The sequence below is a fragment of the Vombatus ursinus genome, unplaced genomic scaffold (genome assembly GCF_900497805.2).
Source record: "Vombatus ursinus unplaced genomic scaffold, bare-nosed wombat genome assembly UNPS02014773.1, whole genome shotgun sequence".
NCBI classification, from domain to species: Eukaryota; Metazoa; Chordata; class Mammalia; order Diprotodontia; family Vombatidae; genus Vombatus; species Vombatus ursinus.
The window spans coordinates 11,130,752-11,146,481 of record NW_020954551.1 but is presented as its reverse complement, the minus strand read 5'-3'; the positions used below and the strand labels follow the sequence as shown (position 1 = coordinate 11,146,481).

General features: G+C 39.8%; 1 long non-coding RNA gene across 1 annotated transcript in view; it reads right to left on the bottom strand.

Moving 5' to 3' along the window:
* The window catches only part of LOC114044360, a 121,300-nt gene that overhangs the window by 95,952 nt on the left and 9,618 nt on the right, over nt 1–15,730 (bottom strand). The window lies entirely within an intron of this gene.

Below are 15,730 nucleotides of genomic sequence, written 5' to 3'. Positions count from 1 at the left end.
ATATTCATAAGATGCAGGACTAAAACCCAGGTCACTCTTACTTCAAGTCCAATCCTCTGTCCACCACACCAATAAAGAGATAGGGCTTAAAATGGGGATGGAGGAAAAGGTAGGGAAAAGAATGAACATTTTACATCATGGGTCTTTAGTATTATAATTTAAAACTCTGAAGTCTTATGAAGACTATATTCCTATTATTTTTCTTTACTCTCATATACACTATAAATGTAACCTGTTGTCATTTCACAGAATCTCAGATCTAGGAGGAACCGCACAGACCATCTGGCCCAACCCATCAAAAATCAAGAATCCCCTCTGTAAGATATATACCAAGCGGTCTTCCAGCCTTTATTAAAAATATTTCCATTTAGATGGAAATTTCCATTTAGATATTTCCATTTGTCATCTCCAAAGGCCACCCATTCTACTTTGAGAGAGTTCTAATTGTTAGAGTTTTTCCTCCTAACATCAAGCCTGCACTGGCCTCTTAATAACTTCTTTGCTTTTCAAGTTCTGCCCTTTGGGTTAAATAGAATGAGTTTAATTCCCTCTTGCATGACAGCTTTTCGTATTCTTAAATAAAGCTATCCTGTCTCCCATGAATCTTCTCTTCTCCAGGACAAACATTATTCTCAGGTCATTCATCCTCCTACTTAGCCAGCTCTGGTTATTCTTATCAATGTCCTTCCTAACATATGGTCCCAAGAATTGAACACAATATTCCAACTGCATTCTGACGAAGGCAGCCTATGGGACTTTCCTAATTCCTGGAAGCTGCTGCTCTCAAGGCAGTTTCCTGGTCTACTTTATCATTGTTGACTCGTATTGAGCCAGCAGTCCACTGAACCACAAAAACTCCCAGTTACAAGGGGACCATCTGTGTTCTGAGAGAGAAGTTCACTTTCCACTTAGAGAGCTGGAACCAGGGCCAAAATGGAGGAGGAAATTCCCAGGCCAAAGTCAAAAGGCGGAGAGATCAGAATTGCTTTAGCTCAGATAACGAAATGACACTTAGTCCCAGATGTACAAAGTTAATAGGACTCAGGAAGCAAGCCTCTGTCTTATGAAGTGGGTCTGCTCTCTCAATGCCATCTTTTTTGCTTTTTTTTTTTTTGTTTAGAGTTTTAAATGTAACTTATGGAATTAAACAAGTATTTCTGTAACATAGAAGAATAAAAAAGATGATTGTACATGAAACTGCAAATCTACTATGCACAACTTGCTATTCCTTTCAAATATACTACAAAATTATCATGCAAATTTCTTTTTTTTCTTTTTTTCTTCCCTCCCCTCCCCCCTGCCCTAGAGATGGCTACCATTATGTAAAATTATTCTATACATACTTCTATTTATCAGTTCTTTCTCTGGATTCAGATAGCATCTTTTTTCATATGTCCTTTATAGTTAATTTGGGTATTTATAATAGACAAAATAATGTATACACTCAAAGTCATTCTCAAAACAATATTGCAGTTACTGTATACAATGTTCTCTTGGTTCTGTTCATTTTCCTCTTCATTATTTCATGCAAAAATATTTTTTTCTAATATCATTGAGCTCATCATTTCTTACAGCACAGTAGTATTCTATCACAATAATATACCACAATTTGTTCAGCCATTCCCCAATTGATGAGCATCCCTGCAATTTCCATTTCTTTGCGACCACAAAGGGAGAAGCTATAAACATTTTAGAACACATAGGTCTTTTCCTTTTTCTCCAATCATTGTAAATGGACCAAGTAGCAGAATTGGTGGGTCAAAGGGTATAGATGGTTTAATAACTTTTGGGGCATAATTCCAAATTGTTCTCGAAAATGGTTGGCTCATTTCACAATTCCACCAACACCACCAGTTGGTGGCCCAATTTTTTCACATCCTCTCTAAGATTTGTCAATATCTTCTATCATTTTAGCCAATCTGGTAGGTATGAAATGATATCTCAAGGTTGTTTTAATCTACATTTCTCTAATTAATAATGATTTAGAGCATTTTTAAATATGACTAGAAATTGTTTGATTTCTTCACTGGAAAACTGCCTGTTCATATTCTTTGACCATTTATCAATTGGGGAATAACTTATATTCTTAGACATTTTACAAAGTTTTTTATATATTTTAGATATGAGATCTTTATATGATATACTGTCTACAAATCCCTCCCCCAATTTTCTGCATGCCTTCTGATCTTGACTACATTTGTTTTATTTATACAAACCCTTTTAAATTTAACGTAATCAAAATTATCCATTTTATACTTCACACTGCTTCCCATCTCGTTTACTCATAGATTGTTCACCTAGCCATAAGTCTGATAAGTAATATGTCCCACTTCTCATTTTCTTTTTTTTTTATTTTTTATTTTTAACATGTGTTTTTAAAACTTTGGGTTACAAATTTTCTCCCTTCTTCCCTCCCCACCCACCCTCATTGAAAAGGCAAGCATCTCAATACAGATTATAAATGTGTAGTGATGCAAAACACTTCCATAGTAGTCATGTTGTGAAAAACTAAGTATATTTCCCTTCATCCTATCCTACCCCCCATTTATTCTATTCTCTCTTTTGACCCTGTCCCTCCTCAGAAATGTTTGCTTTTGATTATCCCCTCCCCCAATCTGCCCTCCCCTCTATCAACCCCCTGTTCTCTTATCCCCTTCCCCCTTTATTTTCCTGTAGGGTAAGATAGATTTCCATACCCCATTGTGTATGTTATTCCCTCCTTAAGCCAAATCCTATGAGAATAAGATTCTGATTCCCACTCACCTTCCCCTATTCCCCCTCCACTGTAAAAGCCTTTTCTTGTCTGTTTCATGTGAGATAATTTACCCCATTCTCCTTCTCCCTTTCTCCTCCCAGTATAATCCTTTCTCACCCCTTAATTTTGTTTTCCATATATCACCCCTTCATCTTCAACTCACCCTGTGCCCTCTATCTATCTATCTATCTATCTATCTATCTATCTATCTATCTATCTATCTATCTATCTATCTATCTATCCAAACATATAATTTTTCCCTCCCACTACCCTAATACTGACAAAGGGATCATGAGTTACAAATATCATCTTTCCATGCAGGAATGTAAACAGTTCAGTCTTAATAAGTATCTTATGATTTCTCTTTCCTGTTTACCTCTTCCATGTTTCACTTGAGCCTTGTATTTGAAAGTCAAATTTTATATTCAGCTCTGGTCTTTTCCTCAGGAATGCTTGAAAGTCCCCTATTTCATTGAATGACCATTTTTTACCCTGAAGGATTATACTCAGTTTTGCTGGGTAGGTGATTCTTGGTTGTAATCCTACCTCCTTTGCCCTCCAGAATATCATACTCCATGCCCTGCGGTCCCTTAATGTAGAAGCTGCTAAATCTTGTGTTATCGTGATTGTGTTTCCACAATACTTGAATTGTTTGTTTCTGGCTGCTTGCAATATTTTCTCCTTGACCTGGGAACTCTGGAATTTGGCTACAACATTCCTAGGAGTTTTCCTTTGGGGATCTCTTTCAGGAGGTTATCAGTGGATTTTTTTCAATTTCTATTTTGCCCTCTGGTTCTAAAATATCAGGACAGTTTTCCTTGACAATTTCTTGAAAGATGATGTCTAGGCTCTTTTTTTGATCATGGCTTTGAGATAGTCCAATAATTTTTAAGTTCTCTCTCCTGGATCTATTTTCCAGGTCAGTTGTTTTTCTAATGAGATATTTCACATTCTCTTCTATTTTTTCATTCTTTTGGATTAGTTTTACAGTGCCTTGGTTTCTCAAATTGTCACTAGCTTCCAATTGGTCCTTTCTAATTTTTAAGGAAGTATTTTCTTCAGTAAGCTTTTGGACTTTTTCCATTTGGCCAATTTTGCTTTTTAGGGCATTCTTCTCATTGGCTTTTTGGACCTCTTTTGCCATTTGGGTTAGGTTATTTTTTAAGGCGTTATTTTCTTTAGTATTTTGGGGGGTCTCCTTTAGCATCACTCTCAGTTTTTTCTCTACTTCTCTTACTTGCTTCTCAAAATCCTTTTTGAGCTCTTCAATGGCTTGGGACCAATTCATATATTTCTTGGAGGCTTTGGATGTAGGAGCTTTGGCTTCGTTGTCTTCTTCTGGTTGTATGTTTTGATCTTCTTTGTCATCAAAGTAAGATAATATAGTCTGACTCTTTTTGTGCTGCTTGCTCATGATCCTGGCCAATTACTTGAGTTATAAACTCTTTGTTAAGATAGGGGTCTGTTTCCATTATAGAGAATGTACTGACCCAAGCTTCAGTGGTTTTGTGCAGCTGTTTTCAGAGACACTTCTAGGGACCTGTAAATTTTCAGTTCTTCCAATGTGCTATGATCGAGCACGTGGTGTTTATTCCTTTCCTGACCCACACCCCTGTCCACAAATGACCACAAGCACTCCCCTATGTCTTGGAACTGTGAGGAGGATTTCCTCTCCACAGCCACTACAAGCTCCACCACGCCAGCGCTGCTCCTCACCTCAGGACCGCCACCCAGAACTGTGACCCAGATCCAAGCACAGCAAAGCAAGAGAATACTGCACCAGCAGAGAGATCCCTGCAGTCCCGCTCTGATCAGTCACTCAATTTCCCCTCAGTCTGTGGGCCGGAAGCTCAGGAGGCAGCCGCTCTGCTGGGGCCAACCTTGGGGAATGGTGCTGGGACCCTGTGCTTCTCTCTTACCATAGAAACAGACTTTTCCCACTGACCTTCTAAGTTGTCTTTGGCGTCTGTGCATTGAGAAGTCTGAAAACTGCCACAGCTGCCCGCAATTCAGTCCTCTGAGGCCTGCTGTTGCCTGCGTGCCCACGCCAAACTGTGCTCCTCTCCCAGCCCGGTGCAATATATCTTTCCAATCAACCATCCAGGCTGTCTTGGGCTGGAAATTTGTTATGCTCTGTCTTTTTGTGGGTTCTGCTGCTTTAGAATTTGTTTAGAGCCATTGTTTATAGATATTTGGAGGGGTTTGTGGGAGAGCTCAAGCACGTCATTGCTTTTACTCGGCCATCTTGGCTCCGCACCCCCCCCCCCCATGTTCTCATTTTCTTGTAAAATCTCCCTTTCTATCTAGGTCATGTATCCATTTTGGCTTTATCTTGGTAAATAGTGTGAGATAGTGGTCCATGGTCAGTTTCTGCCATAATGCTTTCCAATTTTCCCAACAATTTTTTACCAAAAAAATGAATTCTTATCCCAAAATCTTAAGTCTTTACATTTGTCAAATACAAGGTTATGATGATTATTTGGTGCCGCAAATTGTATGTCTAGTTTATTACATTGATCTATCTTGTTATTGCTTAGCCAGTACCAGATAGTTTTGATGATTACTGCCTTATAAAACAGTTTGAGACCTGGTACTGCTAAACCTCCTTCCTTTATATTTTTTTTTCATTATTTCCTTTGATATTCTTGACTTTTGTTCAAAGCCATCTTCTAACAAAGCACAGCTCCATTTCCCTGTTGCCTTTCTAGGGAAGGAGAAGGGCTGCTCTAAAGCATATAGTGTCTGGCTTTCTGAGTTGGCTCATCCGTCTTTCAGGAGCAGAATTCTGAACGTAACAATTGTGTAAACTGACCACAAGAGAAATCCTTCTAGATCTTCAAATAGGATTAGAAAAATATTGACCCTATCTACAAATCAATTGATCACACTTTTGCTTAAATTGGTTAGCATTTCTAGCTGAAGGACATCTTCCAACTGTACCATTTAACATCTTTTATTCCAATGACCTGCATTCCTTGATTTAAAAAGGCAGGGTGGCTATTTTTCAAATGATAACACCAAAACCCAGAACCAGGAGACAGAAAAGGCAGTTGCCTATCTGCAGAATAGCAAAACCTACATTGTGAGCAGGGCTATGGAAATTGGAGGTTCAAGGAGACATTTCTCCACAGTTGGGTGACATCTCTTGAACTTGGCTTTCTGGCACTGTTTTTGAAGACTTGAGAGAGAGAAAGAGAGAGAGAGAGAGCAGAAGAGAGTTCAATCATCCATGTTGTTTGTGCAGCATGGCGAGGAGGAGTAAGTAAACGGCAGTAATTGGATTTATAGCCAGCCCCTGCTGCATGGTCCTAGGGACTCAGCTTGTGAGCAGTGGGAGCTGGAACCCAAGGAGAGGCTTTTTTTCTGGTTGAAACCTGATGGGGCATGCTGACGAGGGTACCAAACAGCCACAGGGAGTTTAGCATTTTCCCTCAACTATTAAAGAGGGATTAGTTCAAAGCTCCTATCTCTGTCAAGCTAGTAGATGATTTCTTCTGAGGGCTGAGCTTTGGGGAAGAAGCCAATTCTATTCTGCGGGTACCTCAGGCTGCTGTTTCCTTACAAATGATTTATTCCCCAATTGCTGACCATTATGGTTATTACTTATGAAGCTGTTTCCCGTTTATATAAAAGAAAATCTAGCAGTTGCTAATTCCTTGTCTGGTGTGATGAATGACAGCAGTGGTTAGGGATGTAGGGAAAAGTTTTGCTCTTTGTGGACAAATGGCAGATACATCCCTGCTGCAATTTTGCTCAAGTGCAATGAGTGAGGAAGAACTGATATTTATCCCATTGGAAATTCCCAAATCAGGAACATAAAATTATATAAACATAATTATACATACTACATAAACCTGTATATATTATTATATAGGTGTGTACACATATACCAATATGTACATGTATATAAGCATATATATGTATGTATGCATACATGTATGTATGTATGTATCTCTGCACATAGGAAGGAGGATGATCATGCTACCCCTTAGGATGCCCACCTCTTAAATCTCCTGCTGTTAGGGAAATATTCCTAAATTCCCTTACCTATCCTACAAGTGAGAGGTGTTATATCTAGAGAAGGAACTCAGGCTACCAACCCTGCTCCCAGCTACTACCCCTTGTTCTCATTACTACCCCCTAAACAAAAGCATTCTTTTAAAAATGCTACTAGTGGGCAGCACCTATTTCATATATTATATGTGCACAGATTTGAAGTAGCTTTGATTTCATCATCATAGGAAGAATTCCCATTGTGGATAAATACCTCTACCAAAACATATTGCAGTCCATCTATGACTCAGTTTTTAATTCTAGAGAGTTGCCTGAGGCACATATAAGCTAAATGACCTACTGTGGGTAACACAGTCAATATATGTCAGAGTCTAGATTTGAACCTATATCTTCCTGATTCTAAGATCAGCAATCTAGATAGTATATCATGCTACTTCTTTATAACAGAGCAGAGTTTTAAAATCCTTAACCAATAATTCCGAATTCAATCTTGGTCACATCAAATTAAAGAGAATGTTTATCCAAGAAGTCCTGTTGAATCAATAAGACTTGGAAGTAGAAATGGATATGGGGGAGGGGAGAGAAAGTGATGAGTTAAGGGTGACATCTTGGTTGCAAGCCTGAGTTACAGGGAGGATAGTAGTACCCTTGATGGGAATACTGAGGTACAGCTAATCACTGGGGATGCAAAGAAAGACAAAAATATGGCCCTTGCCCTCAAGGAGCTTACACTAGCAAACAATTGTGTATAAACAAGACACAGACAAGAGAAATTGGTGAAAATCTCTTAAGGAAGCATTAGCATAAAGGGGGACAGTGAAAGGTTTCTTGCAGAAGGTAGGAGTTTTGCAAAGAAAGGAAGGAAGCAGGGAAGCCAAGAAATCAAAGTAAGGAGGGAAATATTTCCAGGTTTAGGGGACAAATGGGAAAAATACACCAAATTGGAAGATTGCATGTCTTTGTACAAGTAACAATAAGGAGACTGGTGTCACTGGATCATAGAATACATGGCAATGGGGAGGGAGGCATGTATAAGGTGTAAGAAGACTGGAAAAATGGGAAGAGGCCAGTTTATGAAGGGCTTCTACCAACAAATAGAGAATTTAATGTTTGATCCTGGAAGTAATATAATGCTGCTGGAGTAGAAAGGTGACATGGTCAGACCTACGGTTTAGGAAGGTCACTTTGATAGCTGGGGATGTATTGCAGTGGGAAAAGACCTGAGGTAGGTAGAACCATCAGAATGCTATTGCAATAATCCAGGCATGAGGTGATGAGATCGAGTATCAGAGTAGCTAATAGTGTTCAGAAGAGAGGACGGCATATATGAGAGAGGTATATCATATATGAAAGATGTAAAATCAGCAGACCTTGATGACAGATGAGTATGGGGAACAAGAAAGAAAGTGAGGGGTTGAAGATGACAGCTAGGTTGCCAACTTTTGGTAAGTGGCTTGTGGGAATTTTGAAAATAAAATGGAAATGAGGAAGAGGAGAGGGTTTGGGCAAAAGGTGATGAGTTCAGTTTTAGATATGTTGAGTTAAGGGGCAATTTGAGACGTGAAAATGGATATCGAGAGAGGTTAGGGCTGGATAAATAGATCTGAGAATCATTTGTATGAAAATTATATTAAAATCCATGGCAGCTGATGAGATCTCCAAGTGAAATAATATGGCAGGAGAAGAGAATCCAACAGAGAGTCTTAAGAGATATCTACGGTAACTGAGAGTGACTTAGTTGAAGATCCAGGAAAGGGTACTGAGAAGGAGTGGACAGGGAGGAGGAGAAGCAGATGAGAGCAGTGCCATGAAAACCTAGAGAGAAGAGATTATTCAGGAGAAGGGGGTAATTGGCGATGTCAAAGACTGCAGAAAGGTCAAAGGGTGAAGGAGGAGATTATGGGAGAAGACATTTGAGTGATGTGAGATTAGGAAGAAGAGGGAGCTCTTGTTAAAGGGTTTCAATTTTTTTTCAGAGAAATACAAAAATATTGCCCTGCTGCAGTGAGGGCCCAGTTGAGCTTATGTAGCATAAATTTGCAGTGGACCCACTCAATACTGTTTCATGATTTTAACCAGCTTTGTTCATATTAACGAGTATATGAGTAGGAATGAAAGCAGTGGATGGTTCTAGTGATCTAAGGCTGGCAGGCCAAGATCTTTGTTAGGAGAAGAGTAAGGGATGAGAGCAGATGATAGTATAGTTGAACTGCTTCACCAAGGGGTCAAGATGGAGAAAGGAGGCAAGTATTGCCAATATAGAGGTGACGGCCTGGCAAAAAAAGAGGCCTGAAAAAATCAGAGGTCACAATGAGGACAAAGAACAGGATTTGGGGTAGTAAGATACAAGAAAAGATAGAATGATTAAATATTATGATCAGATGAAGTAATTCCAGAGTTCACAAATATGGAAGTAGAATACGGCTGGGAGATGACAAAATCAAAGGTATGTCTATCTCTGTGTGTATCTGTGGTGAGATGGAAGAGTCAATCACAGGAAGTGAGTAGGTTGGGTAACTGGAGAGGTCAGATATTTGAAGGAGTAGCAATAGGTATGTTGAAATTGCCTAATATGGGGCAGGAATTGTCGAGGAGAAAGAGACCTTGAGCCATGCACTGAACTTGTTGAGGAAGGACAGAGAATGTCCACAAGGTCAGCAGAGAACAGTTACCAGAATCTCAGTTGTGTGGTAAATTTGGATTGAGTAAGCCTGAAAGAGGGAGAGATTATGGAATGAATGGTAGAAGGAAAATCAGGAAGTGGCAATGGGGACCAAGGAGTATTTGAACTTCCTCCCCGTGACCAGAGTCAGGGAGCTGGGATAGGAGGGGCAATGCAGCCAATGCTGAAAAGAGTGGCCAGTGTCATTAGGAAGCAGTCAGAACTCAATCAGTGCAAGAAGATGGAAGGAGTGAGAAAGGAAAAGGTTCAAGATGAAAGCAGGGAGGCAGTGGAGAGTGAAGAGTAAGTTATGTAAGACAAATGTAAGTTCAGAATCAATGGGATGGGGTGGATTATTCTAATTCTTGAGGAATGGATTCAGAGAAGTTATCATTATCCCTAGGAGATGGCAGCAGTTGTGGAGGTGGGGAAGATGGAGGTTGAGCCAGTAGTGGAGAGCGAGCAGTAAGGCTGGGCCTCCTCAAGCTGTGGAGGATCTGGGGTGTTTGAATCTTGGGGGTTAGAGTGCAATACAAATCCCTTTCTGTACTCAGCCAAAATCATTTCACGGACGTCACATTTGGTCTTGATTTGATTTGATTCTGTCTCCAAAGCGATTGGACGGTGCTTTCGATGATCCAAAAATTATACCCCATCTCTTTAGCACCAGTATTCTTCTGGTGATATTATAGGTCTATTATTCGCAAAAGGTCACTATCGCAGAAGAATTAAGGCTACAAATAGCTCAAAGTACGATGGAAAGATATATAGTGGGTACAGGCAGATTCTAGCGTGTTACCAACAACTGACTTGCAAGGACAATGCGGCATAACTTTATAGCACATAAGTATAATGACCCTGTTATAATCCAGAGCAGAGCTGTTACACTCAGGGCCAGATGGTTGGGATGCATGCTGCCCCAAATTCCCCAGACTGGGGCCTAAACCAGAGTAAAAAGTAATTGGGAAATATTTACCAAAATAAATAAATAGACAATAAAACATAGATAATGCTAATTTGTGGTTTTCTAAGTCAGTATGTGGAGTGCTGAGATTTCTTTCTAGTTGAGTTGACGCCACTGATCTAGAGGGCTACTTTTTCCCAATGTCATTTGATAGGTTGCAGAAAAATATCAAATAGCCTGGAAATTTCTCAAAATTTTATGAAGTCTACATAACTGTGGCTCCTGGGAATGAACTTGCTACCTATGCTTAGTTCAATAGTATAACTGATACCTCAGTAAAATTTTATCCATTAAACACCATTACTCTAGTCTGAGGAACACAGACCAGTGTCACTCCACTTTGGAGTCATCCTCTCCTTCCCCCACCCACACCCACACCCACTGTCCAGCTGCCCTAGTCATATCTGAATCTATGGAAGCAATGCTCATGGCTGTTATGCCCCTGTTACTACCTGGCTATAGGGTATTCTCATCTTATCATTTTTCGGAATATTCCAGGAGTCCAGGGCCATTGTTGCAAATACCATTGGCAGGTCTTCTACTCGGACCTGAACGTTGTCAGGCCAGGTTAATTGCAGCCCTTAGCCAATTCAAAACTTGGTCCAGCTTTTTATTTAAAACACCCCAGCTTTTTATTCAATAAACACTTATTAAACATGAAATAGACATGGCCCATTAACACATGCTACATAGCCTCGAGTCAGTCTGAACATCAAATCCATTGTCACCCATCTGATCGATTCCACATCTGATGAATCTCCACCTTCAAGTCTCCCTCTTTTTCTTGTCCTACATTAAAACAGGAGGAAAGGGGCAGCCAGCTAGGTGGCGCAGTGGATAGAGTACCAACCCTGGAGTCAGGAGGACCTGAGTTCAAATGTGATCTCAGACCAGATACTTGGCACTTACTGGCTGTGTGACCCCGGGCAAGTCACTTAACCCCAACTGTCTTGCAAAAAAAAAAAAAAACAAAACAAAAACCAGGAGGAAAAAGAGGAACACTCCAAACCTCAAATAGGATTCGGATGAGCATATAAAATCTTCGATTGAGGGTAAAGTAAACTAATAGGTAGTGTTCTATCACAACCATATACCACAATCTGTAAAGCCATTCCCCAACTGATGGGGATCCCTGAAATTTCCAGTTTTTTGCCTCTACAGAAAGAGATGCTATAAACATCCCATTCACATTCAAAGTTATAATTACCATTTGTGAATTTCTCTCAAGCTCATTTTTACTCACTATTTTCTCTCTCAGCCTCTCTTTTTACCCTATCACTGTTACTTTATCTTTTCCCCCATCCCTCCCTTCTCCATTCCATCCATCCCTCCAAGAGGAGCTTACATTCTAATATGAGCAACCACACATATGGGAGATTGGCAGCCAGGAGAGTGATTCGGTTTGCTTTGATTTGGTTATAGGGATAGTAAATGGAATCATAGGGGAGTGAGTTCACATACTCTTTCCAGAAGAAATGACAGTTCATGTGATTATGGTTCTACAACTAGGCAGACTTGAAAGGTATATGGAGAGTGGGGGGAAGGAAGGGATGACAAGAGGTATGTTCAACAGCATGATGGCTGATTAGGAAATGTCTAGAGAATGAGATGAAATGTGACCTAAGCCCCAGCCTAGATGTAGTGAATGACTGAAGCAACCGCCAATCAGGAAAGTGAGCCTCCAGGGAAGGAGTTCCAGACAGAAAAAAAATATTTGGTTCACCAGATTGTGATTTCTGGCCCAGGCAGCAGAATAACAGGTGAGGAAAAAACCGGGCACTGAAGCTACTGTCTGTATATTTTGTCTGGTACCAGGACTGTGGCATCTGGACAATTCTCTTAAGCTCTTCCTCAATCCACCACTTGGAGAATTCCTAGATGACAGGCAATCAGTCAAGTTTCATCCTGCCATGTGAGCCAAGCTGCTCCTGTGGGTACCACTGGAGCTGCAAAGTAATGTACGGAAAATAGGAATTTATTGAAGTCGTTTTTTGAACCTAGAGATAGTTCCTGATACAAGCTATGGAGAACAAGCTTGCTGAGTATGCATAAATCAAATTCTCTCTCATTCACTCTAGTAGCCCATTTTATTTCTTAAAGACCACAACTCTGCCCTTATTTCCAGTTACTTCATCTTATCCCTTGAATGTCTTGCCCTTCTTACCATTTTTAGTTCTTAAAGGCATGGATGGAAACATGTTGAAGGCTAGTCTCTTCTCTCATTACTTGGCTACAGAGTGTACTATAATTAGCTTATGGAATATTCCTCAAGGCTGAGTCAGTTTTTGCAAATACCAATGAAGAGCCCGCTACTTGAAATTCTTCTACCTGAGATAGTGTCACTCTGACTCTTAGCCAGGTTGACCTTTTGGCCACCATAACACCCCTATGACCCTGAAAGAACAATAAGAAGTACTTTGGTTCTTTGGGTTGATCTTCTATGAAAAATTCATGGGGAAACACATTCAAGAATCACATGGGATGAGAAAGAATGGGAGCAGTTATATAGTGGAGGGGCCAGCCACATGAGGGAGATCAGAGACCTTTCAAAGTATCATCAATTCATGAAAAGTAGTTTGGATAATGGGAGTGAGAAAGTCTTCTATAGAAAGGTAATCATTTATTCACGAAGTCAGGTAAGTTCTCTATTGGATCTGCATCTCGAATTTCCAATTGAACACTTACTGCTTGTAAAAATTCACAAGGTACTATATTGCCCCATGAATTGGATGGGAATAAAATGGAATTATCATATAAATATATTGGCAAAAGTATGTACAGAGATAAATAGTCCAAATATTTCTAACCTATTCAGACCAATGTTCACATAAAATATTAAGGTTTTTGCCTACAGTTTAAAGCATAAAAGAGAATCATCTTTTGTAATATAAAAATATAAGATATAAGAATCTCTCAATACTAGTCTAGGCCCAAAGATTTAGTCACCCAAAATGATGTCGTCATTTGTCATGTCAACATTATTCTTTGCACGCAGTAAGTGAAGCCTCCAAGTGTTTCTATAGGCATTTCATTCCTAAATGAATAAATACTGCATCTCTTGGGAAACTGAATGATCTAATATTAAGTGCTGTCACAGGAGATAACACTCATTTGTAGATGTCTAGGAAGGGCCTTAAAAATGCAAAATGTAAGGTAAGGATTTAAAGTGCAGATTGCAATACATGTCAGGTTCTTCTAATCAACCAATTGACAAGCATTTAGGAAAGTTTCTCTACACTGTACTAAGTATGTATGATCACTGAGGTAGAAGGACAAAAACAAAATCATCTTTGACTTTAGGTTAAGTGACTTGCCTAAAGTCACACAGTCAATAAATATAAAGCGGGACTCGATCCTAGGTCTTCCTAGCTTTGAAACCAGCTCTTTATTGACAATGCTTCACTGCCACATTCAAAGTAAATAGAAGGTCATTTTGATGGAGATAGGCCGTCATAGCTGGAGGATCAGGAAAAGCCTCGTGTAGGAGCCGAGCTTGGAAGGAATATAGGGATAATAATAGAAGGGGATAGAGAGGTGGGACATCTATTCACTTTTACTTCTATACCCCATCATATCTGTCTCTTAAATAGCTGTGTGATCCTAGGCAGGTTACTTAAACCTGTTTGTCTCAGTTACCTTATCTGTAAAATAGGGATAATAATAGCAGCTACCTCCCACCAAATGAGATAATAATTGTAAAGCACTTAGTACAGTGACAGGCAAATAGTGAGTACATATATAAATGTGAAATGTCATTATTATATACATATATAGCTATAGATATATAGGTGCATAAATAGACATACATATAGATGTCTTTGTATATATCTATATCTAAATCTATATCTAGGATTCCTCTGCATAAACATAGTACTGTCATTGAACTCATGGGAGGTGAAGAGAGAGACAGAGACAGAGAGACAGAGATAGAGAGAGAGAGAAACAGAGGGAGAGGGATGGAGAAGGAGAGAGAGAGGGGGAAGGGGGGAGGGAGGGAAAGAGAGAGAGAGAGGAACACTAACAACCTAGTCTTTCTTTTTCTTCAGTTCTGACCCCCTATCTCTAATGTCCATTAAAGATTTCAACCTGGATGCCCTATAGATATCTTGAACTTGGCATATCCAAAGCTGAAGTCATCTTCTTCTCCACCCACCTCTTCCCACCTTCTCTATTTCTTTTTCTTTTCAGATCTTTCCAATCACCCAGCTTCACAACCTAATAACCCTCCTCTACTCTTCTCCACTCTTCACTTCACACATCCAATCATCTGGCAAGCCCTACTCATTGTCCATCCACAATATCTTTCATCTGTCCCTTTGACTCATACCGAACCACCCAATATAAGCCCTCGTCACCTCGTCTCCCCTCGACTTTTCCATTAGTTGTCAATTGGCCTCCCTGGCTCCAGTCTCTCCCCACTCAAAGTCCAATCCATTCTCCTCACAGCTGTCAAGATGATATTCTTTAAGCATAGGTCAGACCATGTCATTCCCATACTCAATAAACTCCAGAAGATCCCTATTATCCCGAGGATAACATACCCACTCTTGTGTTTGGCATTTAAAGCCCTTCACCACTAGGCTTCAGCCCATCTCATTTACCTTTATTGCATAAAAAATAATTGGTAAGGCCTTAGTGTAAAAGATCAGAGCCTTTTTCATGGAAACTGAAGCCTCATAGGTCTTAAAAACACATTTTCTTTGTTATTCCAGTTAGATCCCATTGGATTCCCACAGCAATGCAGTCACTTTGGCTTATTTAAAAGCTAGCAAATCCTAAGGGTATTAACTTCAGATTGCCAGAATGTAGTTTTAATGCCTTCCCCCACGCCCCTTTGGTCTTACCGCCTAGGCTTTAAGTTGATTAACTTTCTGAAACCATATAACTATATAGTCCAATCAAGTATGTTATCTCATGAGGGTCTTAGCAACACCTCCATGAACTCTGAGCATGGAGACATGATGACAAGCAGAAATACTGAAGAAATGCAGGGAGTCTCTAAGCTTTCATTAGCCTAGGGAACTTCTTGTAAGGGAACTCCGTCCCCCAATGTAAATTGCAAGATTCCTGCAACTTACTGGTTAAGTGCTAGGGAATAGCCTGAAACACATCAAGGTTAAATGACTTGCTGAAGGTTACCTAACAAGTAAGTGTCAGAGACGGAATTTGAACTCCATTCTTTCTCACACAGAGCCTAGCTATCTATCCATTAGCTATGCAATGAAAATAAGAGTTAAATCCTAACAATCATTTTCATGGCCTACTTTCAAAACTAGAGCACCAACTGTACACATCTCCCTTTCTTCGGTTTGCTAAACCCCAGCCCCATGTGTTA